At 37.7% G+C, this 24,102-nt stretch overlaps 1 protein-coding gene across 1 annotated transcript in view; it reads left to right on the top strand.

Moving 5' to 3' along the window:
• Positions 1-1,530: 1,530 nt before the first annotated feature.
• Positions 1,531-24,102, top strand: part of LOC145661951 (uncharacterized) — a 201,818-nt gene continuing 179,246 nt past the window's right edge. The window contains exon 1 of the mRNA XM_081727300.1: positions 1,531-1,893. The gene's annotated coding sequence lies outside the window, so the exon portion shown is untranslated. The remainder of the gene's footprint in view (positions 1,894-24,102) is intronic.

Below are 24,102 nucleotides of genomic sequence, written 5' to 3'. Positions count from 1 at the left end.
ACGAACATCTGTCCTTATCGTTCTCAAACATTCACTTTTATGGGGGAGAAGGAGGCAATTTCTATACATATTTTTCATCATATTCTAATCATTGTTGCGGGCGCGGTGGCTCAGTGGTAGAGCGTTCACCTCCAGTGCTTGGGGTCCCTAGTTCGATCCCAGCTTGCGTCGTGTGGACTTTGTAGTGAACAAACGTGCTCGTGGGTTTTCTCGGAGTTCTCCCATTTCCTCCCACGTTCTTCGTTCCACCATTTAACTCTCTTCCATCATCACCGTCTCTTTTAGCTTAACCGGCATAACCGTGGGGCGTAAAACTTAAAAGATTCCATTTCATTTCTAATCATTGTTGCTGTCTCATCATCACAGGAGAACGACTGAACCATTTGAACTATTTTTTTTCTCTTAAGGAGCAGGGTGCCTCAGTGGTAGAGCGCTTACCTCTGGTGCTTAGAGTTCCTGGTTTGATCCCCAGACAAGTGTTTCCGGTGGGCAACATCGTGTCCGTGGGTTTTCTCTGGATACTACTCCCGTTTCCTCCCACACTATCACTCCACCAATTCTTACGTCATCATTCATTAGCCTTAATTATCCATCTCCCTTAGCCTAAAGGACATAATCGAGGGACATTAACATCAAAGATTTCATTATTATTATTATTATTATTATTATTATTATTATTATTATTATTATTATTATTATTATTATTATTATTATTATTATTATCTGTCTATTGTTCTGTACTCAGATTTACTTTTAAATCACAGTATGTGTTTTCTGTGGTCAATAGATTTGAATTCAGAACTCTGTTAATGAAGAAGTTACTAAAATGTTGAGGGAAAAGAAAACTGTCTGCATCTGTTTCTGAGAAGGTCCGTAAAATAAAGGAATCTCTCTCTTAAAAATACGTATATTTCGGCTGGGATAAAAAAAAAATACAAATGTCCATTAATGGAAGTTTGACTGTATGTGCTATTTTTATTATATATAGTATACATGTAGCAATATTTTAAAGATTCTACACTGAAGAAATTGTTATTGTGAGATTTTATCCCTCGAGAGTTTGGATCACGAGGTTTTATCCTAGAGATGATTTCGTCCCGTGAGATTTTTGAACGGCGAGGCTTTGATCAAGAGAAAATTTGACCCGCGAGAATTCAAGCGGCGCGGTATTAACTGGGTGAGATTCTGACCCGCGAGGTTTCGTACCCAAACCTTTCTTAGAGATTGTTCGTTAGGATTGAAATTGAAGGATATGAAGATGGAAATCTCTAACTTTAAAAAAAAAAAAAAAAAAAAAAAATCTTTCGCTCGTCCCTTGAAAGAGCAACATCACTAGATATTACTATTTTTCATTCGGAGTGAAAACATTTTTGTATTTTGAAAACCCAAACGTAATTTCCAGAGAGGAATAGCAATTTTTACTCTGATATACTTTTTTTTTGTATCGAACAGATGAAGCCCATGCGCACTAGGCTAACGGAAGACGGAGATGAAGTCGAAGAAGGGAAGGATGAGTCACCGGAAACAGTGTGTGATGCTGGCAGTCTACCTCTCGTCTTTCTAGGGGAAAGCGTTTCTCAGTGTTCGTAAACCTTAGCGTGTGTGTGCGCTCGTTAATGTGTTGAGTGAAACGTGCATCGCATCCGCGTCAAAAATATACACGTGTTCTGGGGGAAAATGAACATTGTAATTTCAGTAATTAATTGCTCATCTTACGTTACAGTTTATTAGTTTACATGATGCGGTATATAATGTTTTTTTGAGTAAAAGTTTCTTAAAGTGATTCACGAGATTTGAGGGTTGCGCGTGACAGAAAAGGCGTGTTTTTTTAAAGCCAACTCTGACTGATTAAAGAAGGTATATCCTAACAGTATGAGTCTATAGCAGACCGCGGTAAGTTTTTATTTTACAAAGGAAGCTATTAAATATGTGTCAATGAAAAACGTTTATTTACTATAATTTGAGCGCGGACCACTGTGCTTCAGTATAGAAAGCTAATCTCTGGTGCAAAGGAACCGTGGTTCAACCTGAGATCATGTCAGTTTGTAGTAAAGATGTGTCTGTGGGTTTTCTCAAGGTTCTCCAGTTTCCTCCTACATTCTCTTGCCACTAATTTCTTTATTATCATTCAGTATTATTAAACATATACAGGGTGACCCACAATTAGGTATACAGTACCGTACTGATCAGCTCATTCCATTTTATATCATTTCTTGTTGTTATCCATCAGGTAGACTTAGTTTCTTTATTATTTGTTCTTATTGTATTTTTATTTGTTATGTCTTCAGCTCGGAAGAGCCGGAGCTAATAAACCCATAAACTAGAATGTTATACTTGATCAATGCAGGGGTGTATACCTACTTTTGGGCCACCCTGTATATGTTTTATCCTACAATACGTATATGAGAGATATACAATTAAATATTTCTGTTTTATTTTATTTTATTTTTTAATCTTTGGTGTTAAAGGTCTCTGTTTAGATCCTTACCTTAGAGTAGTGCTGGATAACTTCCTGTTTTGTGTTTCTCGTCATTTTCCCGTTTTGTATTCGTTGTACCAAATTTTCAATTATCATTTATTGTCATTTACTCTCTCTCCAATTTAGTCTAGGATGGCCTACTTTAGAACATAATAAAGGGCGTTCCATAAACTACGGAGCTTTTGAAATACAAAACAAATAAAAAATATTCGAAAAGCAGAAACGTAGTGAACTAGAGTATACGATTTTATCTGAGATATCTTTACCACAACTCATTTATCTGCTTTGGATATGCTGCTGTTTACAAAACCCGCAAAAAAACGCAAAATCTATCTACAGTTGAAAATCGAAAGCAGATAGATGAGTTGTGATGACGGTATCACATGCAAAATCGTATTGTGTAGTTCACTACGTTTCTGCTTTTCGAATATTGTTATTTATTTTGGAGATATTACAGAAACACTCTAAAATTAGCGGTAGTTTAAATTTGCTGTAGTGAAGACCCTTAACATTATACGATTTTCTTTTGTTGTCTTGATGGTTAGTAGTGATGGAGTGTCAAATAGCCCATGATTCTCATCTGTTTTCTGTACGAGTAGGAATGGGGCGCTTCATGACGACCGAATAACGTGTTTTCATAGTGAAAACGTATTTCAAATGTGTTGAATGTCGGTGCACAGACTGTTCGTAAACTACGTAGAATGTTTAGTCAACGTAATGCAAGATGAAACTGATTTGTAAATTTGAGAAAACCGGTTCGGTTGTGGATATTAAACCTTCAGGAAGTCCTCGTGTTAGTCGTTTTGCGGAAAATATCACCATCATGAGTGATAATGTTGCTGCAAGTCCAGTTCAGAAACAGATTACGATCATGTGCCATTCCACGCTCCGTCACACAGACCACAGGTGAAAATTGTGTAACGTTCAATGTTGCCAACTAACTAGAACAGAAATAGCGGGCATTTCAAAAGCTGCGTTCTTTATGGAATACCCTTAATTACTGAATAACTTACCTTAAAAAATAGAATTATATTCATACACTGTAATACTACTACAAGTTATAGGCAATAGTAATAGTATTTACAAATAACTTTCATTATTATTCTAGTACTATTACTTCTTCATAGCATTTATGACATAATGACATTTGCACAGTATATCTTGTTAATAGCGTCTCAGATCATAACAAGACAACGTTAAGATTAAGAGTGTCATTTCATTTCATAATTTGAGCGCAGGTAGTAAAATCTCTATTTACTTTCTTTATTTATATACATATATACTGTATATCACTGCCATTTTGAACTTGTATTAAACATTAAAGACAGTGTTGCCACACTTTGTACAATTGTACCAAGATCAGCCCTTTTTGTCGTTCATCGGCCAGTTGGTATCACGCTGGTATTTTCAATCCATTTTGTGAAAAAAAAAAGTTGGTACAATTCTACCCAATTCAGCATCATTTAACAAATACTTGTCACATTTTCAAAAGTGTTAGTAAGACTTTTCCTACATCTCACGTTACTCATACTGTGTGTTGCACTCTTAAAAAATGCTGTTGAACATTCATTCTGTGATGTTGCACTGCATAACACTACGAACTTTGTGTGGAAAATTCGTAAATCGAACTACCGGATATAATATACGTATAATGGTATATGGTATAAAATAATGAATTCAGCCCTTTTTGTTTCAATTTGGTGCTATTTCTCAGCCCACTCCAGAGATAGGACTGTGGCAATACTGCATTAAGACAGTCTGGGCTTCTTACAAAATAAAGTTGTTTGTTTTTATTTAATAAGATAGGTAAAAAGATAAATTAGAATTATAATATTCACCATTATACCAACTATTCCTAGTATTTACTATAATTAAATAATAATATAACACACAAACTAAATACAACTTTCTTACAAGGTTGTCTATAATCTTTATTATAAATTAATTAGAAATGTTATAGTTTCGGAAGTGATATACTTCCGAAACTGTAACATTTCTAATTAATTTATAATAAAGATTATAGACAACCTTGTAAGAAAGTTGTATTTAGTTTGTGTTTAAGATGAACACAAAGCATTTTAATTATAATAATAATGTAATAGCTTAGCAAAGAAACTAATTATATTATAAAATTAATATCTTGTAACAGTTTCTCGAACTGAACACTTGGCTTTATCAGACACTATAGTTTACATGCGATTCAAGTCAGGTCATGTCGGTTTTCTCCCCTTATGGAAAAACGACTTCAGTGTTTCCGATCTTAGTGACAAGTTGCTAAACCTAGTGGATTACGGGAGACAGATAGCGACATTTTTTTTTTTTTTTTTTTACGAAAACTACTAACCACTTTCTTTAGCGACTTTTAAAATGACTTGGCGACTTCTTCCATTGCTTTGCTGTTTAAAATTATTGATATTACTTACTGAGCGATTGTCAAAAGATCGATAAATGAAACGAACGTGAATCGTTATGTGAATGTTACTGGACATAATTCGGGAATAATTTTATTGTTCATGATGTCACCACTGTGAGACAAACTAGAGCTTCAGTTGTGGTGCAGATGATTATGGCACGTTCGTTTTCCAAACAAAAGAACGAAGGACAGTAATTGCTGAACTTTCTTAGAATAGGACCTAAGAGAAAGGGAAAAGAATCTTAATTGCTCCAATATATATAATAAGAATGGCACATTTGGCAATTGTTATAATACTGAGCTCTATTTCCAAATGAAGTTTTTGTAATCTGGTTGGTACTGGGATGCAATGATTCCCTGAAGTGAAGTTAGCTAAATATTCATATATCTGTCTGTTCTAATACATTTTTTTCGAAGAAATCCCGTTCTTCGATTAGGAATCATGTCGGAGACTGGAGAGAACCTTGTGGCTCAATGGTAGAGCGTTCACCTCTGGTGTTTGCGGTCCCGGGTTCGATCCCAGCCCCCGCCAAGTGAACTTTGTGGTGGACAAACACCGTGTGCGTGGGTTTTCTCGGGGTTCTCCCGTTTCCTCCCACTTACTTCATTCCACCATTTCATTCATTACTCATCATCACCGTCTCCTTTAGCCTAGGCGGCATAACGTGGGACGTAAAACTCAGAGATTTCATGGAGAGAACCTTTTAGGGGACCTCATTGCCCCCAAGCCATAGTTTACCTATCACTACATTAGAGCATCTCAAATCAATTTTTGACTAGATCTAATAACAGTGAGTACTATGTAATGCATAGTGCTTGTAATTGATGAATTCGAGTGATTAAAGTGTTCTGCCTGTGTGTTTCTTAACCCCCTTAAAAATACCGTGTTTTATTATTATTATTATTATTATTATTATTATTATTATTATTATTATTATTATTATTATTATTATTATTATTATTATTATTATTATTAACAACGGTAAACTCCTAAGAGGAGAAGTATGAAGAAGAAAACAGGCGGGCTCATTTTATAACGGTTTTGTGTCAAGTCAACGCAAAATCTGCGATTTAGTTTTGGATAATTGACATAGCATGTATAATCAATTTTAATAACTTTTTTCGTTGCCTTGTTTATACGAAGAATTTTCCCGAATGCTGACACGGAATTAGCTCCCTTGATTCTTTGTGAGTGGGGAAGTTATTTTCTGTGGTTTCTGTTGTAGTTAATTATGTTTACGTATGCAACCTAAGTTTAAATTGTTTCGGAGGAAAAGAAAAAAGAAAACCCAAAGAAACATCGCTTTTAGGTTTAAATTCGATAAATACATGTTTTGGAGGTGTTCTGGTGACTTACGAAGCTGAATTTAGCGATATTTTACCAATAAGAGCTGGCAACAGTAAAAGGACTTTACGGCTACTTTGTCCAATGTGTCTAAATATGTTGTTTTGATGTGATGTAAGAGGATAGTTTTTGCGCGGTATAGGTGAATTTATGTTAGTGTGTTAAGAGAGAAAACCCACTGGAAGTAAGCATCTTTGAAAATGTGTTAGTTGATCCATTGCGTTGTGATATTCTTAGCACATAAGCTTATGTTCTGTAATACGCCACTTGATTTAATTATCATCCACTGGAGAACGCCAAGTTCGGCTCCGGCATTTAATTCAAAAACATGTTGTTTGTGTTAACTGCGAGACAGCTGAAACCATCCTGTAATATGATTGGTAGCTGACAGCCAATTACTTTACAGTACCAAAACAGATATAAAACCTGCTAAGTCCCTATCCTTCCCTGCTGAGAGTGTATACACGTATACTCAAAAAATGGAGATTCACCAACTGTGATCAATTTATGTAAAAACTACTGATGGCTTGTCGGCTCCCCCCTCTTCTCCGTCCCCCCTCCATGGAAGCAAAACATTGATCGAAATAAGACCATATCATTTGAACGTCGTTTAATCGCGTTTGATCAAATGACAATTAATCACGTGTAGTGACGTAATAAATATACTTTGTAGCGAATTAACAAGTTAACCTGTTAAACTCCTATATAAGCATAATTAATCACAATTGGGTCAGATTATTTGATCGTAATTTCTTGTCCAACAAATCGTCATTTGATCGCCAAGGTAGTAACGTAATATGCATAATTTTCTAGAAGAATTAATAAATTAAACTGTTAGACTCCATATCGTTCACTCGTCGTTTGATCTTCAACAATCATCATTTCGCCATACGTAGAATACAACATGCATAATTTTGTAGGAGGCTAACAACTTAACCTATTAATCTTTCATAAAAGCTAGATTGATCGAAATCGGGCACGATTTATGACCGCATTTGACCGTCACGCGTAGTGACGTAATAACCTACTTGCTATTATGCCCATCCGTTCGGGATACAAATAATCTCAAGAACCACTTGTGGATCACCTTCAATTTTGAAGAAAATAATTTTGTAGGAAGCCAAGAAGTTAACTTGTTTGGCCCTAAGGAAGTAAAACTGATCGAAATTTAGCCAGATTATTTGATAGTTGTTTGATCGTGTTCTATTGTCAACAATCATCGTTTGATCGCCACACGCACAGACCCTAGTAGCACAGACTACTTGCAAAACGCTTACTGTAAGTTTGAAATGCAGTTCGGCCAAACTTGCATCCAGCTTGATTGAAAAACGTGTAAGCATACCCCAAGCTGGATTCCAGTAACGAAGTTAGATGGGAGCAACCTTGTATTGAGTGTTCCGTTCAAGCTTGACGCAAGCGTTTTACAAGTTGTCAAGTCATTAGCCAATGAACGGCCAGTAATGCTATGACGCTCTGCGAATGGTCTAAAGCATCGCTTGCAAGTACAACAAAAGGCAGATTGTATGAAAGCATGCGTTTCAAGTGCAAGCGTAGAAAGCCAAAGGCCAAGCACGCGCCAACTGGTCGAAAGCTTCCTTGCTACTAGGGTATAATATACATTATTTTATAGAATTGGGAATTGTTGTTGGGAGTTCTAACAAAGATAGGGTTGGAATGGAAAGATAGAAGACTCATAAGAAACTTATACATGAACCAACAAGTAAGTGTTAGGATAGGGGAAGAACTGACGGAAGAGAGTGCAATTGGAAGGGGAGTTCGACAAGGATGCTGCCTCTCGCCAACACGATTTAATGTCTATCTAGAAGAGATAGTGAAAAAGATGATGGCATTTCGGTAGGAGGTAGAATGATTAGATGCATAAGATTTGCAGACGATATGGCGCTTCTTGCAGAATCTGAAAAGAAAATTAATAAAATGTTAGAAAAAATTAGAAAGGGCTTTGAAGAATATGGGATGAAAATAAATGTTAGAAAGACAAAAGCTATGGTGATTGGAACGAAGGGATCTGTGCCAAATATAAAAGTAGGAGGGGAGAAAATAGAACAAGTGAATAGTTTTTGATACCTGGGTAGTATTCTTAGTAATGACATGAAGTGCGAACGTGAAATAAAAGCAAGGATAGGAATGGCGAAAGAAGCCTTTAGGAGGAAGAAAAGTCTGTTTTGTGGGATCTTTAATAAAGAGTTGAGAAAAAGACTCATAAAATACTTCGTGTGGAGTGTTGTACTGTATGGGGCGGAAACGTGGACATTACGTAAAGGTGACGAAAATCGACCGAAAGCCTTCGAAATGTGGGTGTGGAGAAGAATGGAAAGAATTAGTTTGGTCGAGCGGAAAACGAATGAGAGAGTGTTAGAAATGGTGGGTGAGAAAAGAACACTTTTAGATATTATTAGGAAGAGGAAGAGAAACTGGTTGGAACATTGCCTAAGAAGAGATTGTATCATGAGGGACGTCCTAGAGGGTATGGTGGCGGGAAAGAGAGGGAGGGGGCGAAGGAGACTACAATTAATGGATGATATTAAAACAGAAAGATCATACGCGAAGACGAAAAGGTTAGCGGAGGACCGTGGAGCATGGAAGCTTCTCAGCTGCGGCAAGTGACCTGCCAATAAAGGCAGAATACCTATGATGATGATGATGATTATAGAGCTAACAACTTTACCTGTTAGCTCTCATGGAAGTAACATTGATCAGAATTGGGTCAGATCGTTTATTCGGCGATTGATTGTCAAGAAACAATGTTTTGAACAACATTTGTAGTGATGTAGTAAGGATAATTCTATAGGTAGGCGAGCTAACAACTTAACCTCTTAGCCCATCTATGGAATCAAAATTGATTGGAATTGGAGCAAATCGTTTGACCAACAAACCGTCATTTGATCAACAGGCGTAGTTACATAGTAAGCACAATTTTATAGCTGCTAAATTGAGCCTGTTAGCCCACCTAAAGAAGCACGATTCATTGAAATTGGGTCATACTTTTAATTGTTGTTTAGTAACATTTGATCGCACACGTTAAGATGTAATATACATAATTTAGTAAAGGGACTAAAAGTTAGCCCCAGAGGAGCAAAATTGATCTGAATTAAGGCATATCGTTCGATCGTCGTTAGATCGCGTTTGATCCCCAATATGCACCGTGTGGTCGCCATGCGTAGTGCAATGCGCCTGGTCCCCATGGACGAAAAATAAATCACAATAGAGACAGCTCGATTGATTATCGTTTGATTGCCACGCGTAGTGACGTGAAATATACAATTTAGTAGGAGACTAACAACTTAAGCTATTATCCCCACCTCCAAAATGGAAGTAAAATTGATTGAAACTGAGCTAGATCGTTCTATTGTTGTTTTGACATGCTTGATCTGTAACAATTATCGTTGATCACCAAATGTAGCTACATAAAATACATTATTTTGTAGGGTGTTAACCAGTTAACCCATTGGCCCATCTGGAAGCAAAATTGACCAGATTTGAGCCATATCGGTTGATTGTCATTTGATCGTCAACAATCATCGTTTGATCACCATGCGTAATAAAGTAATATGCATAGTTTGGTAGGGGCGAGCAAGTTAACCTGTTACCTTCTACCGAAGCAAAAATTAACAAAATTTGGTCAAATCGTTTAATCGTCGCACATGGGATTTTGGACATTCCTCCACAAGCAAGGGCGCCGATCTTGGGGAGCCCGGGCCCTCTAAAGCTCATGTGGGGCCCTATTGTATTTATGAATATACAATATTTGGCATAATTTGAATGCAATTTGTCTTAAATTCATCATATATACCTTCTGCATCTGAATGGGCCCCGCAAATTTACAGAGAAATCGCCCCCCTTGCCCACAACCTATTATTACAAAAATTATGTTATTTACAAATTTAACAAAACTTACTGTAATTGAGGTTCGAAGACCAATAGAATGTTCTTTATGTCGATTCTTGGTAGATAGATGGTTGATCCCTAGGCCCATTCAGCCAGCGGAAGGTTGCACCAGAGCTCCAGATAACCTAAAGAGTATGGTTAGGAGACCACAGGGCTCCAAGCAAGCTAAGTGGTTATGGCTAGGTTCTCCTAGTGCTCTAGATAAGAAAAGAGATAAGTTATGATCTCATTGAGCTCTAGGCAAGCTAAGTGTTTGATTGAAATCTTCCAGTGGTCCAGGCAAGCAAAGAGAGTAGTTAAGGTCGCACAGAGCTCCAAGCAAGCTAAGATAGGGGAGTTAACCAGTAGAAACTAATACGTTGGAGGTCCTGATGTCCGTCGTCTGCTTGTTCTTAGTGGTAGTTGTAAAAAAAAATATGTGTTCTTGTTTACAAATATGAAGCACGATTAGGATATTATACTCCCGAGGCCAGTTTTAAAAAATAAGCCAGACGTTTGTTTCGTAGAATTGAACTCATGAGAAGAAATCAGCTCTGGAAAGCACTAAAGATGAACTAAAAAACATTATTACACTAAACACTGAAACATTAGCACTGTTAAGCACTAACACTGTTATGATAAAAGAGGAGTTGTAAGAGCAAATTTATTAAACAATTGAATGGCCCTCTGCAATAACAAGGTAAGTGAAAAATGGAAGTTTTGAGTTACAAAGCTTTTAAACTTAAAATGCAACGTGCTAACTAACAGAAGTAAACAGTGTATACATGCCTGTGGAGAAAAGTGGAGTAGCGCCTGGTCTGTGCTTTGGAGCATAAAATGATGAATACCGAAAATGCGGAATAATAAAAAAACGAAGGTGGAAAAGTGAACATTTACCTTGTTATTGCATAACCTAAACTAATGGTGAAAAGAAAACGGACAGTAGGAACACATAACAACGTGTGTGAGAACGTTTATGTATTGCAACACACGAGGATACAAAATATTAATAATCTGAGCATTGTATTCAACAAAATCCGGAAACTGCACTGTCCTGAGTCCATTTCAGATTCAGAATCTTGGAGCACACACACAAAAAGAAACAAAAAAAAAACAGCAGTCTTCCACACGTTCTTGTAAAACTGCTGCTTGGCAAGAGTAAGAAATCGTAGCAGAGCAGTAGTAATGGGGAGACCTGGCCTAACTTTGGACTTTGACCCCGACCTTTATGACGTCATAGGTCAAAGGTCAATGACCTTGGCCCGGGGTCAATGACCTAGGGGTACTTAGGACCACCCCCTCTAAATTTTGGCAGGGGTATCTTGGCCCACCCCCTAAATTTTGGCAGGGGTACATAGGACCACCCCCCTTAAATTTTGGAAATTGCCAAATCTAAAAATTTGGTATGGTAGCCTAGGACCACAGTATGTACCTCTACTAGTATTGGGTGTCTATGTCGTTTCCTTTCATGGGTAAAAAATTGCCAAAAATTCAAATTTCGGGGGTTTTTGACCTAATTTATCCCCTTTGATGAGGTGTTATTACCTTATATAGTTATATGGGCGTATACAGGGGCCATTACCTTTCATAAGACATGGGTATATTAATGCACCCCTTTAAAAATTTGGCAGGGATGCCTTGGCCCACCCCATCAATTTTGGAAATTGCCCAATTTAAATATTTTGGTACAATAGTATAGAACCCTAGTATGTATTACTATAAATTTGGGTGGTCCACTTCGTTCCCTTTTAGGGGTACAAAATTGCCAAATTTTAGTACAACCACATGTTTGGTTTTTTGGCTCATTTTATTCCCTTGGATGAGGTCCTATTACCTTTTATAGTTATATGAGTGTATACAGGTGTTTATTTCCTATTGTAAGACATAGGTACATTTGTGCACCCCTTTAAAAATTTGGCAGGGGTGCCTTGGCCCACCCCTTAAATTTTGGAAATTGCCCAATTTAAACATTTGGTATCATAGTATAGAACCCTAATATAGATCACTATAAATTTCGGTGGTCTATCTCGTTCCCCTTTTAGGTGTATAAAATTGCCAAAATATAAACGTAAGCAATACGTTGTACCACGTGTTTGGTTTTGACCTAATTTATTTCCTTGGATGAGATCCTATTACCTTATATGGTTATATGGCCATGTATAGGAGTCCATTCCCTATTATGAAACATAAGTACATTTGTGCACCCCCGGGAATGGTACCTTGGCCCGCTCCTTAAGTTTTAGAAATTGCCAAATTTAAACATTTGGTATCATAGTACTGGACCCTAATATATATATATTACTACAAATTTGGGTGGTCCACCTCGTTTCCTTTTAGGGGCCATTTTGTTCCGCTTTAGGGGGTGAACATGGATACAGTGGTCCACCTCGTTCCCTTTTAGGGGGCATTTTGTTCAGCTTTAGGGGTGAACATGGATACCTTGGAACCGTCCCGAGTTTGATTCTTGGAAATGTTGAATTTAACGTCCCCCGCGAAACGATGAGAAATGATAGGACGAAACATGAACTTCCTTGACTGAGGATTGAAGCAGGGACCTCATACAGTAGAGACAAGCGGTAAGCAACCGTACACGTGTGTTGATTACTATGCAGTGGTCCCGAGTTTGATTCTTGGTGCTAACGTTAGAAAATTTTAACGTCCCACTTGAAACGTTGATGAGAAATGAGAAAACATCATAAACCTCACACGTTACAGACAAGCGCTGAGCCATCGTACTCCATTCAGTGCGAGCAATTTCACGTATGAAAAGAACATGGACAGATTATGTTGCATTACACATTTCAGTGCGAGCAGTTTACACTAGGTTTATGTTTCATATAGAAAGATAGAAGATATGTGTTGTCATCTTTTTACTTTGTGTGTGACTTTGACCTTGAAGAAAACCTTGCTGACAGTGCTAAGCATTGGCGTATACACATAATCTTATCGTTTAGCTGGCTGTATTTAGAGATGAATCAGACATTTAAGGATGTTGGTTCGAATCTAGTTGTGTTCGCTGTAACAGTGCCTGAGCGATACTTACCGAAATTTTCCAGTGTTGCCAACACTATCAGAATGAATCGATTCATTTAGTCGGAGCAGTTTCGTGACGAAAACTGATTTTTGTTTGTACACAATTTTTTTTTTCTGAAACAGAATTTTGTTTGTACATAAAAAATTTTTCTGAAACAGAATTTTGATTGTACATAAATTTTTTTCTGAAACAGTTTTTTGTTTTGTACACAAAAAATTTCTGAAACAGAATTTTGTTTTCGTACACAAAAAATTTTTCTGTAAACATTTTTTTCGTACACAAAAGTTTTCTGAATCAGTTTTTTTTTCGTACACAAAAAATTTTCTGAAACAGAATTTAATTTTGTACACAATTTTTTTTATTTCGTACATGAAAAAAGTTCTGAAACAAAAATTTAGTTTGATTTTTTTTTCGTAAAACATTGATTTATTTTACCGGTAAACTGATTCAGAAAATCTAAATTGAAATCGCAGTACAGGAAAAAAAGAATTTGATTTTAGGATGTGAAATAAAACACAGAATCATGTTTCTGTACATTTATTTTTAGCATGTGACATAGAATACAGAATTTTTTTCTTCAAAGGAAGACGTGTCCGTGACGGGTACAAATTCTGTAAAGAGAAAATAAAACATATGAATATGCATGATAATATTTATTTTTCCTGTGAAAGAAGAAAAACAGATTATTAACATCGAACTAACTGATCAAGAGAGAGTGAGGTAAGAAAAAGAAACGCAAATGTGACGTACCTGAATTCCTTTTTTTTTTTTTCTCCACTGGTTTCTGCAAGGTGATGTCATCTGAGTTTTTCTCCGCTGTGGCCTCGTTGAAGCATGTCCCGTGTTGCGGTTGATTCTTTGCCCCGTCTTTGGGAAGTGATGTTGGTGGAATTAGGGGAAAATATGGCTGTTATTCTGTTCTGGCTTTTTTATACCCATAGGGCAATGTCTCGTATGTGTCTGGTATTAATCGGCGTTTTTTATAGTTAAAACTGTACTTATTTTCTTCAGGTTTTGTGACAAGATGATGATCGTGGGTTCTGTAAATTTTGTGCGGCGTGCTAATTGAGATTTTTTCACTCGATTGATTTATGATCATTTGCTCCAGACTATTAAAATTTAACTTTTGACTTGCAGTATAATTGAGTGTGAACCCACGAATTTTACATACATAACTGGTTGATTTCGTGTCGGGGTTGTAGATTTCCAAGGCGTACTGTTTTGGGCCACCAGACACGAATTTTTTAATGTATGCTTTTGGTCCAATTGATTCCAGTTCATTTGACATTGAACCAAGAAATACTTCTGGTTCTATTGTGGGCTGGGATGGTCGCTGCGTGAATATCACAGAATCTGTATCGAAATATAGTACTCTTTCTTGCAGCAATTCTAAATATTTGTAGAGTTCCAGACGAGCTTGACACGTTGTAAATGCTCCAAGGACAACATTAGCATTGTGATTTTGTACTGGAACATCATCTTCATACTGCCAATAAAGGTATAACAACGAATCATTAACAGGTAAAATTTGGTTGACTTTTATATCTGGAGCAGTTAATTTCTGATACAGTTCTTTGGGATCATTAATGATGGTCGTTTGGCTGAAATTGTCTCTTATAGCGAGTCGTCCCCAGAAGGCATTCAAACAGAGTTTTGCAAGACTACGACGTGATGAATTTGTCATTATATTTGTTGCATCCAAAGTTATGCCTTCACGTTGTTGTACCACTTGAATATACTGCTGCTTTTCTTCTTCGGTGACGCAATTGGCAGGCCAACCAGAAGCTTCCAGCTTCGATTTCAAAAATGTGTTAATGTATTCGCTGAATAATCCGCCAGTCTTGGTTTCTGGATCATATACGGTGATGTCGTAATCCCAAATTTCGTAAATTTCAATGACTTGATACCCAAGTTCAATGGCTTTTTGAATTTCATAGGACACCCACGTTCCTGTTAGACTTCGTTCAGTGTCCGAATGTGTACATTCAGAATCTTGATTTAATGCTGTGGCACAGGCAGCACAAAGTGGAAACAACAACTTCTTATTTGAGCGAAATGGCAGTACTGGATGAAACACATTTCTGCTAGGCAAAATCTTCAACTTGACCAATCCGTTGACATCTTGAATGTCGGGCATTTCTGGATCTCCCTGTAGATATATTCGTGGATGCCCTATTGGATACCGTCCACATTTATTCACATAAGGATACAGGGAAACAATATCCAAGAATTTTATTTCTTCGCCTTCATTTTCATTTGCGACGTGGTACAATTTAATGGCATTTACACGACCACCATAGAAGCTGTCTCTTGGATTTAGGATGTGTGCTTAAAGAAGAGGCCAATGCTGGATTGGATTTTAACACTTGACGAAATTCACATTCCCACATTTCATGTACTTTATATCCCATGGATCGTAATAATTTCATTTTACGCTGTGTTCTCTCGTAGCGATAGTTCATCGTTTCTTCGGAGTTCTCATAAATGGGCTGATCACGGCCTGTAGGAACACATAGAGGACAGCCATGGAATCTACAGCCTTCAAATTCATACACGTGTTCCTCTTTAGTGTCGGGATCTTTGTAGTAGCCGTCCAGATGAAAACCAGCAACATAAACTTCTTTCCCTTTTGCCGCATGTAGAATTGAATGGCCCTCTTTTCTTCCATGTAGGCAAGCCACTGCAAAGCAATCCGTGACTGATTGTTTCTGTGACGGTATCCTTGTGCAGGGAGAATGCTAATAGTATTGGGCTTTAAGAAATTTCGTCGAAATACTAAATTGCACGCACTCGCCAAAGTGATAGCCTCCAGGAAAGGATTGACGTGAGTTTCTTGTTCAAAAGTGGTCATGAAAGATATACAAGCCATTCGAAGTACGTTGACGTCCTGGACACAATAGTTCACCAATTCTTCTTGGAAAATAAACGTATCGTTCTGGTGTTCGTTGTACCATGTCATGAATTTCTCTCGTTCATCCACTTTCATTTCATCTGCACCATAATAATGGATGTCCGGTAATTTTCCCACATACGTTTGATTTGCAGCAGTATTAAAAAAGTGTGGAAAATATCCTTTGGTCGCTGGTAAATGAAATGCCTTGGATAATTTACTTAAAGCCATTGGCATGAAATTTAAGGAGTCAATAAACGATAAGTGATTCACTTTCATGCTTAAAATTTTTGCTCCGTTCAACATCAAAGTAGGTTTCAATTCATGTTCTTCCACTAAAGATTTAAGAATAAAATGACCATCATATTCCTTACAATTATGTGCCAAAGATACAATAAGTTTGATGTTGGGTCGTGGTTGACGTAAATACGCAAGAAAGGCATTGATCGGATCATCTTGAAAAATATGTTCCCGCTGTCCACAAACTTCACACGGATGATGCATATCTTCATCTTGAACACAGTTGTAACATACTTGTTGGGCCACCAGTAAATTGGGCTTATGAATGAATGTGTCTTCATCAAAGAAAGTATCCTGTGTGGCTTCGATATCATAGAAGACAATCATAGCCTTCTTGGCATGTAACACTGATGGAACTCCAGGTTTTAATTGAGTCGTATCAGGCTTCATGTAGCATTGGTGGGTAGACGTAACGTGTTTATGGCACACATTACAAAAATAATCTGTACAATGATGTTCTCTTTCCCCTGTATGGACAAACGAATAAATGCGTAGACATTTGGAACACTGTTTCACCATCTTGCATATTGGTTGGCCCTTATGATATGGTACAGTCAGATGATTTGTATAGCATGTTTCACCATAAAATTCACGATTGCATTCTGGACATTGCTTCTCCGTATTGATCTTACTGCATGGCGGTTTCTGCAAACATTTCTCACACATGGCCGAACAGTTCTTGACGTGTCTATTTCTGTTATTATATTTTTTGTGGCATGCTACACAATAATATCCGGTAGAAAAAACAGACGTTAATGACGTGATGATGTCATAATGAGAATTGATGCACATTAAATTGATTGGAATCTTGTCTTCGCCACCAGGCCCTTCATACAGAATATCTTCTCCGGAAAAGCTGGTGTATACGGTAAGTTTATAATTTGTCAAGTAGCGTTGCAATTGTCGCAATTCTTCCACAGATCCCCCATGCTCTAAATTCACTGAGGATCGAGACAAAAGTTCATGTACGGCTGGGAGAACGACACACTTGCTCTGGTTGTGATATTGTCTGTACAGTTTCTTGTTCGTATCCTTATATTTCTTTAAGCCAATAGCAATCACAATTGCATAAGCCAAACAATTCTTGTCGGTGTTTTTTACTCGTAAAATGCCAGTCTTGCGTTTTAATAATTCGTCGTTTGATAAAAGACCTCGACGCACCAATCCAAATCCACGGGGCACATCCACATGATGAAAATTTACAATGAACGGTTCGTTCATGAGAAAACTATCGTTACTTTGAAGGATGCGATCAAAGGAAGCCCATAAAGTTTCCAGTGTCAAATTACTTGCACGCCGAAAAGATAAATAAAACGGTTTGTTCTTCTCATCATGAGATAAAATCGATAATCCAACCATCGATAATTCGTCGACATTTTCCAATAAGTAATCCAGCATCTGTTGAAAGGAGGCCTGAACCCATTCAACAATATCGGTGTCACTGGTCGGAGCATTAATTTGAATTTCCAGCATTCGTCCTTCAAGATTAAAACGCCGATAATGTCTATTAATTTCTCGCAAGACAGTAAAGCCAGAGGTAGCCATATTCAAATAGGAAAAAGGTAAGGTAAGCAAAAAGGAATAGGCAAAGAAAACAAATATCTAAAACGAGAGAGAAAAGAAAGCACGAATTAAAATTGAATTCAGAAAATCGCTAACACGTTTAACTGTATCAAAATGACTACACCATCAATCCTAAAAGAATTATCTTATCTCAAACAGTTCTACTGTTAAAAATTTTTATTGTCGTCATACTGGAAATCAAACCCGGACCAACATCAACATGTAAATGACCTAACTTTCTGTAATGATAAAAAGAATGAATGAAATTGTTTTTCTAACTGTGTTGAGAGAATCATTGTAGTAAGCATTTTTTCCTCTGACACCGAACTTTAAAACGTATGACGAACATGAAACGAAAACAAAATCTCATGCGCTTGCTTTTCTCGAGCTAAGGCAAGGAATACTCGAATTCGTTTCTCGGCGGGAGATCAGATCCCACATTAAATTGTAGGTCCACGTCTCACGTTGTAGGGAACAAATTCGTGCGTAGTTTCTTTGTTTACGTTAATGGTAACTTTCAGAAACTGAGCTAAGTGGTTAGCGTTACGCACCTCTGGCCCGGGTTCAACACCCAGTATGCGCTCAGATTCAACATTAAGCTGTATTCCTAGCCCCCCACTACTGAAAGGACGCTAAACCAAAATCAACAAATTTCTCGTGCTTACTTCTAATGTGTGGGATGTGGCCCGGTTCAACACCCAGTATGCGCTCAGATTCAACATTAAGCTGTATTCCTAGCCCCCACTACTGAAGGGACGCTAAACCAAAATCAACAAATTTCTCGCGCCTACTTCTAATGTGTGGGATCCCCGGTCAAGTAAGTGAGGGTTATTCTTCCATTTGCTAAATATTTCATGCTAAATAAAAAAACAGTGATAGCAATGTTATCCTTATGCAAAAGCACTCCATTGATATTAAGAAAACGCGGTTGATACTTACCTTAAATTCAAGGAACGGAGTAAAGTCACGCTGACACAAGAGGTACACCTACGTTCATTCACGATCTTCGTGGAAGTAGGACTTGAAAATGAAATTAAGAATTTTATTTAGGTCTGAAACGGGTTCAACTATAAAGTGACAACACTATCAGCCAATCAGAAACGAGGAAATGAATCAATGACATCACGGAGAACCAATGAAAACACAGCTTTCATCATGTATCATGAGCCGAAACATGATGTAAGAAGCAATCTGATTGGTTGTGACATTATTCACGTTTTTCTCCTTACACATCAATCGTTACGACATCTAGTATCGCAATTTTGATCATGACATCATACCGTTGACTCGTTAGTTTCTTACGACATTCAAATTACCACATCTAAAAATGTGATTCATTTTTCTTAAACTTGATTGAAAAAATGTAACACTCATCGATATGTTACGAAACTGTCTTTGACATAAATGTAAAGTTGAGCTTTAAAAGTCCGTCAGCTGAGAAAAATGCTGATGTAGAATAAGCAGATTCTGCAATTTCACAATACCAAGCTTCTATGCGTAACAACGAGCAGAAATGTGTAGTAATGTAACATAATCTGTCCATGTTCTTTTCATACGCAAAACTGCTCGCACTGAAGTTGGCATGGTGGCTCAGCGTTTTTTTTCTGATGTGTGAGGTCTCTGCTTCAATCCGCAAGCAAGTAAGTTTATGATGTTTTCTCATTTCTCATCAACGTTTCAAGTGGGACGTTAAAATTTTCTAACGTTAGCACCAAGAATCAAACTCGGGACCATTGCATAGTAATCAACACACGTGTACGGTTGCTTACCGCTTGTCTCTACTGTATGAGGTCCCTGCTTCAATCCTCAGTCAAGGAAGTTCATGTTTCGTCCTATCATTTCTCATCGTTTCGCGGGGGACGTTAAATTCAACATTTCCAAGAATCAAACTCGGGACGATTCCAAGGTATCCATGTTCACCCCTAAAGCGGAACAAAATGCCCCCTAAAAGGGAACGAGGTGGACCACTGTATCCATGTTCACCCCCTAAAGCGGAACAAAATGGCCCCTAAAAGGAAACGAGGTGGACCACCCAAATTTGTAGTAATATATATATATTAGGGTCCAGTACTATGATACCAAATGTTTAAATTTGGCAATTTCTAAAACTTAAGGGGCGGGCCAAGGTACCATTCCCGGGGGTGCACAAATGTACTTATGTTTCATAATAGGGAATGGACTCCTATACATGGCCATATAACCATATAAGGTAATAGGATCTCATCCAAGGAAATAAATTAGGTCAAAACCAAACACGTGGTACAACGTATTGCTTACGTTTATATTTTGGCAATTTTATACACCTAAAAGGGGAACGAGATAGACCACCGAAATTTATAGTGATCTATATTAGGGTTCTATACTATGATACCAAATGTTTAAATTGGGCAATTTCCAAAATTTAAGGGGTGGGCCAAGGCACCCCTGCCAAATTTTTAAAGGGGTGCACAAATGTACCTATGTCTTACAATAGGAAATAAACACCTGTATACACTCATATAACTATAAAAGGTAATAGGACCTCATCCAAGGGAATAAAATGAGCCAAAAAACCAAACATGTGGTTGTACTAAAATTTGGCAATTTTGTACCCCTAAAAGGGAACGAAATGGACCACCCAAATTTATAGTAATAGATACTAGGGTTCTATACTATTGTACCAAAATATTTAAATTGGGCAATTTCCAAAATTGATGGGGTGGGCCAAGGCATCCCTGCCAAATTTTTAAAGGGTTGCATTAATATACCCATGTCTTATGAAAGGTAATGGCCCCTGTATACGCCCATATAACTATATAAGGTAATAACATCTCATCAAAGGGGATAAATTAGGTCAAAAACCCCCGAAATTTGAATTTTTGGCAATTTTTTACCCATGAAAGGGAACGACATAGACACCCAATACTAGTAGAGGTACATACTGTGGTCCTAGGCTACCATACCAAATTTTTAGATTTGGCAATTTCCAAAATTTAAGGGGGGTGGTCCTATGTACCCCTGCCAAAATTTAGGGGGTGGGATAAGGTACCCCTGCCAAAATTTAGAGGGGGTGGTCCAAAGTACCCCTAGGTCATTGACCCCGGGTCAAGGTCATTGACCTTTGACCTATGACGTCATAAAGGTCGGGGTCAAAGTCCAAAGTTAGGCCAGGTCTCCCCATTACTACTAGAGCTTCCACATCCTTCTTCTCTGAATTCTTGATTCCCACTTGGTTGGTTTCTTGAGGAAGAACAGAATGGTGTTCACTGCGGTGCCTGCACGGAATAAGTTTTTTTTTTCTCCTACACCACTATAAGTTTCCGAAACTGTCAGATCCAAGTTTTTACCCCCTCCCCATTGCCCGATTTACTAGTAAATCCAAAACCCGGATTCGGATTAGATATCCGCATAACAAATCATGACTTTTGATCTTCAAATCCGACATCTGAAATCCAGATTTAAATCTGATTCCGGATATCCGGTATTCGAATTTTTCAAAATCCGAATATTCCAATATCCGGATTTTTGGCAGCACTGTTTGAATTTCCATATTAACATTGAAGAAAGGAACAAAACATTGCATTTCGCTCTGATTTTGCTACATTTCATTGCCAGAGTTCACAATTTATCTTTCTCTTTCGTCCCTTCAGTTTCTATCATTCTGATTCGACAGCTTCGATTTTGTCCATTTCGAAAGAAAATGGTCAAGGAAGAAGTCTCCGCACCAATGCTTTCACTTGAACCGACCCGTGAAAACAAAGTTACAAGCACGTCGCGTCGCATCCTCGCATCTACCAGTGCTTGCTTCACTAGCTGCAAACAGCGGCGCCCTCTGTTATCCGCATCGGGAAACGGCGACTCGATGCAGATGAATTGTTTTTTCCTCACCACAGATTCTTCGAATATGCACTAGAGGCAGTGGTCGAAGTGAGACGGTATGCGGTGGTATGTTCCTAAAATGAGACATCTACAAGCAAGTAGCGGATCTAGAAAGTAAAAATTTGGGGATGCAGCCAAAATCCAAATTATGATAGGTATTTTTCGTATGAATTCCTGTGTTTTCTTCCCTTAATGCATATAAATGCCGTGTTTTGACCATGGGCGGATTTAGGGAATACCTGCTGTGGGGGCGGAACTATCGGGGTTAGAATGCCCCTCAGTCGAGTGGAGAGTCTTGGGGTTTTCCTGCGAGAAATTGTTTAAAAGCTGTTAATATAAAAACTCAGTTTTTGACCATTTTCGTGTATAATTTTTCTATATTACAATATAAGGGGATAATTTTTACTTTTCTCAGAAAGTTGGAGACGGAAGGCAAAGCCCCACCACGCCCCTCGTAACTACGGAAAGGCCCATGGTTTTGAGTCATCATACAAATAGAAACGCTGTCTTTTAGGCAACATACCCTCACTGTGTTTCAACATTTAGATAGGTGGTATGTCGAGTCAAAATCGTAATAAAACCACCTACCACCTCTGCTTTTTTTCCACTTTGAACACTGACTAGAGCGACGGAAAAGGAAAGTAAGACGCCTATTTATCTATGTTTTACCAGGAATCAAGGTAACACGACTATCTTGTTATTGCAGAGGGCCCTTCAATTAGTCCTTTGAACAAGTCAGGATCTGCGATACACAATTCATTTTGCTCCAGGTGTTTGGCGTAGATAATTAATATAAGTATGCCAACCCCGTGACGGTGATTTTCAAAGTACTTGTTGGTGGTGTCTACACATCAATGCTGGCTGGAGTTGGCTCGGGAATGTCAATTTTGGTGTGAGATTTCCCTAGACGTCGCAGACGTAGTCGACGATACAGCACAAATAGGGAAATTAAAAATAAAAGCACTATTACAAAAAGAAAAGTTATATAAAAATATAACAAAAACGACTATATGAAGTCCGAAGACCAAAAGAATGTGCTTTATGTTGATTCTTGTTAGTTAGATAGATGCATGGAACAAAGAGGTCGGTATCCAAGGGCGCCCATGTTGTGGTTTCCAAGGGGCGGGGAAGTATAAGCGACGTTTCAAAAATAGTTTAAAATTTTGCTGTAACTAATGTAAAAATTCTATTGGATTTTCGATATTCTGAAGTACAATTTCCTCTAGGAGGGTGGGCGAGCGCCCCAACTAGTCCCCCCCTGATGGGCGCCCTTGTCGGTATCAAAGATAGAAGTAGGAGGGCAAATAATAAAACAAGTGACTAGTTTTCGATACCCGGGTAGTATTATTAGTAATGATATGAAGTATGAACGTGAAACAAAAGCAAGGACTTGAATCTCAAAAGAAGCCTTTAAGAGGAGGAAAAGTTTGTTTTCTGGACTTTGAATAAAAGAGGTGAGGAAAAGACTAATAAAATATTTCGTGTGGAGCATTGTACTGTACGGGTTAGAAACATGGATATTACGCAAAAGTGATATAAAAAAAAGATTGGAAAATTTCGAAATGTGGGCATGAAGAAGAATGGGAAGAATTAGGTAGAGCGGAAAACGAATGAAAAGGTGTTAGAAATGGTGAGGGAGAAAAGAACTGTTTTAAATGTTATTGAGAAGAGGAAGAGAAAATGATTGGGACATTGGCTAAGAAGGAACTGTATCATGAGGAGCGTGCTAGAGGGTATGTTGGCAGGAAAGAGAGGGAAAGGGCGAAGAAGATTAAAATTAGTAGACGATATCAAAACAGAAAAATTGTACGTGGAAACGAAGTGGTTAGCGGAAGACCGTGGACGATGGAAGCTTCTCAGCTGATGATGATGATGATTATACATAAAATAAAAACGAAATGAAAAACATTTTTTAAAGACTATATATAAATATTACTCGTTTTTCTAAGTCCATGTAACAGAAGAAAACTCGAAGTAACTACACTGAGAACGAGAGCATATTTCTGTCTGTTAGAGAGAAAATTAATGTTTTCTCTCCTCATCGTCGAATATATATATATATATATATATATATATATATATATATATATATATATATCGTTCTCTGTGCCGTTCGAAACGTACATCTACTTCAACTTATCTGCCAGTCCGTTTACAGAGAGGAACAAATTTTCTGCGTGCTGACGTCAAACGCAAAAGATGTAATTTTCGGTTTGGCAGATAACGTTCTCACAGCCTTCACCCAAACAATGAGATTAATTCTGTGGCCTTCGCTTGTGTTTGTTTTGGTGTCTATTTTCTAATTTAATTTTCTTTTTTAAAGCTTTTTTTTTTT

The sequence above is a fragment of the Thermobia domestica genome, chromosome 10, assembly GCF_964235325.1.
Source record: "Thermobia domestica chromosome 10, izTheDome1.hap1.1, whole genome shotgun sequence".
NCBI classification, from domain to species: domain Eukaryota; kingdom Metazoa; phylum Arthropoda; class Insecta; order Zygentoma; family Lepismatidae; genus Thermobia; species Thermobia domestica.
The sequence above is the reverse complement of the archived record's forward strand: the minus strand, read 5'-3'. Positions and strand labels throughout refer to the sequence as shown.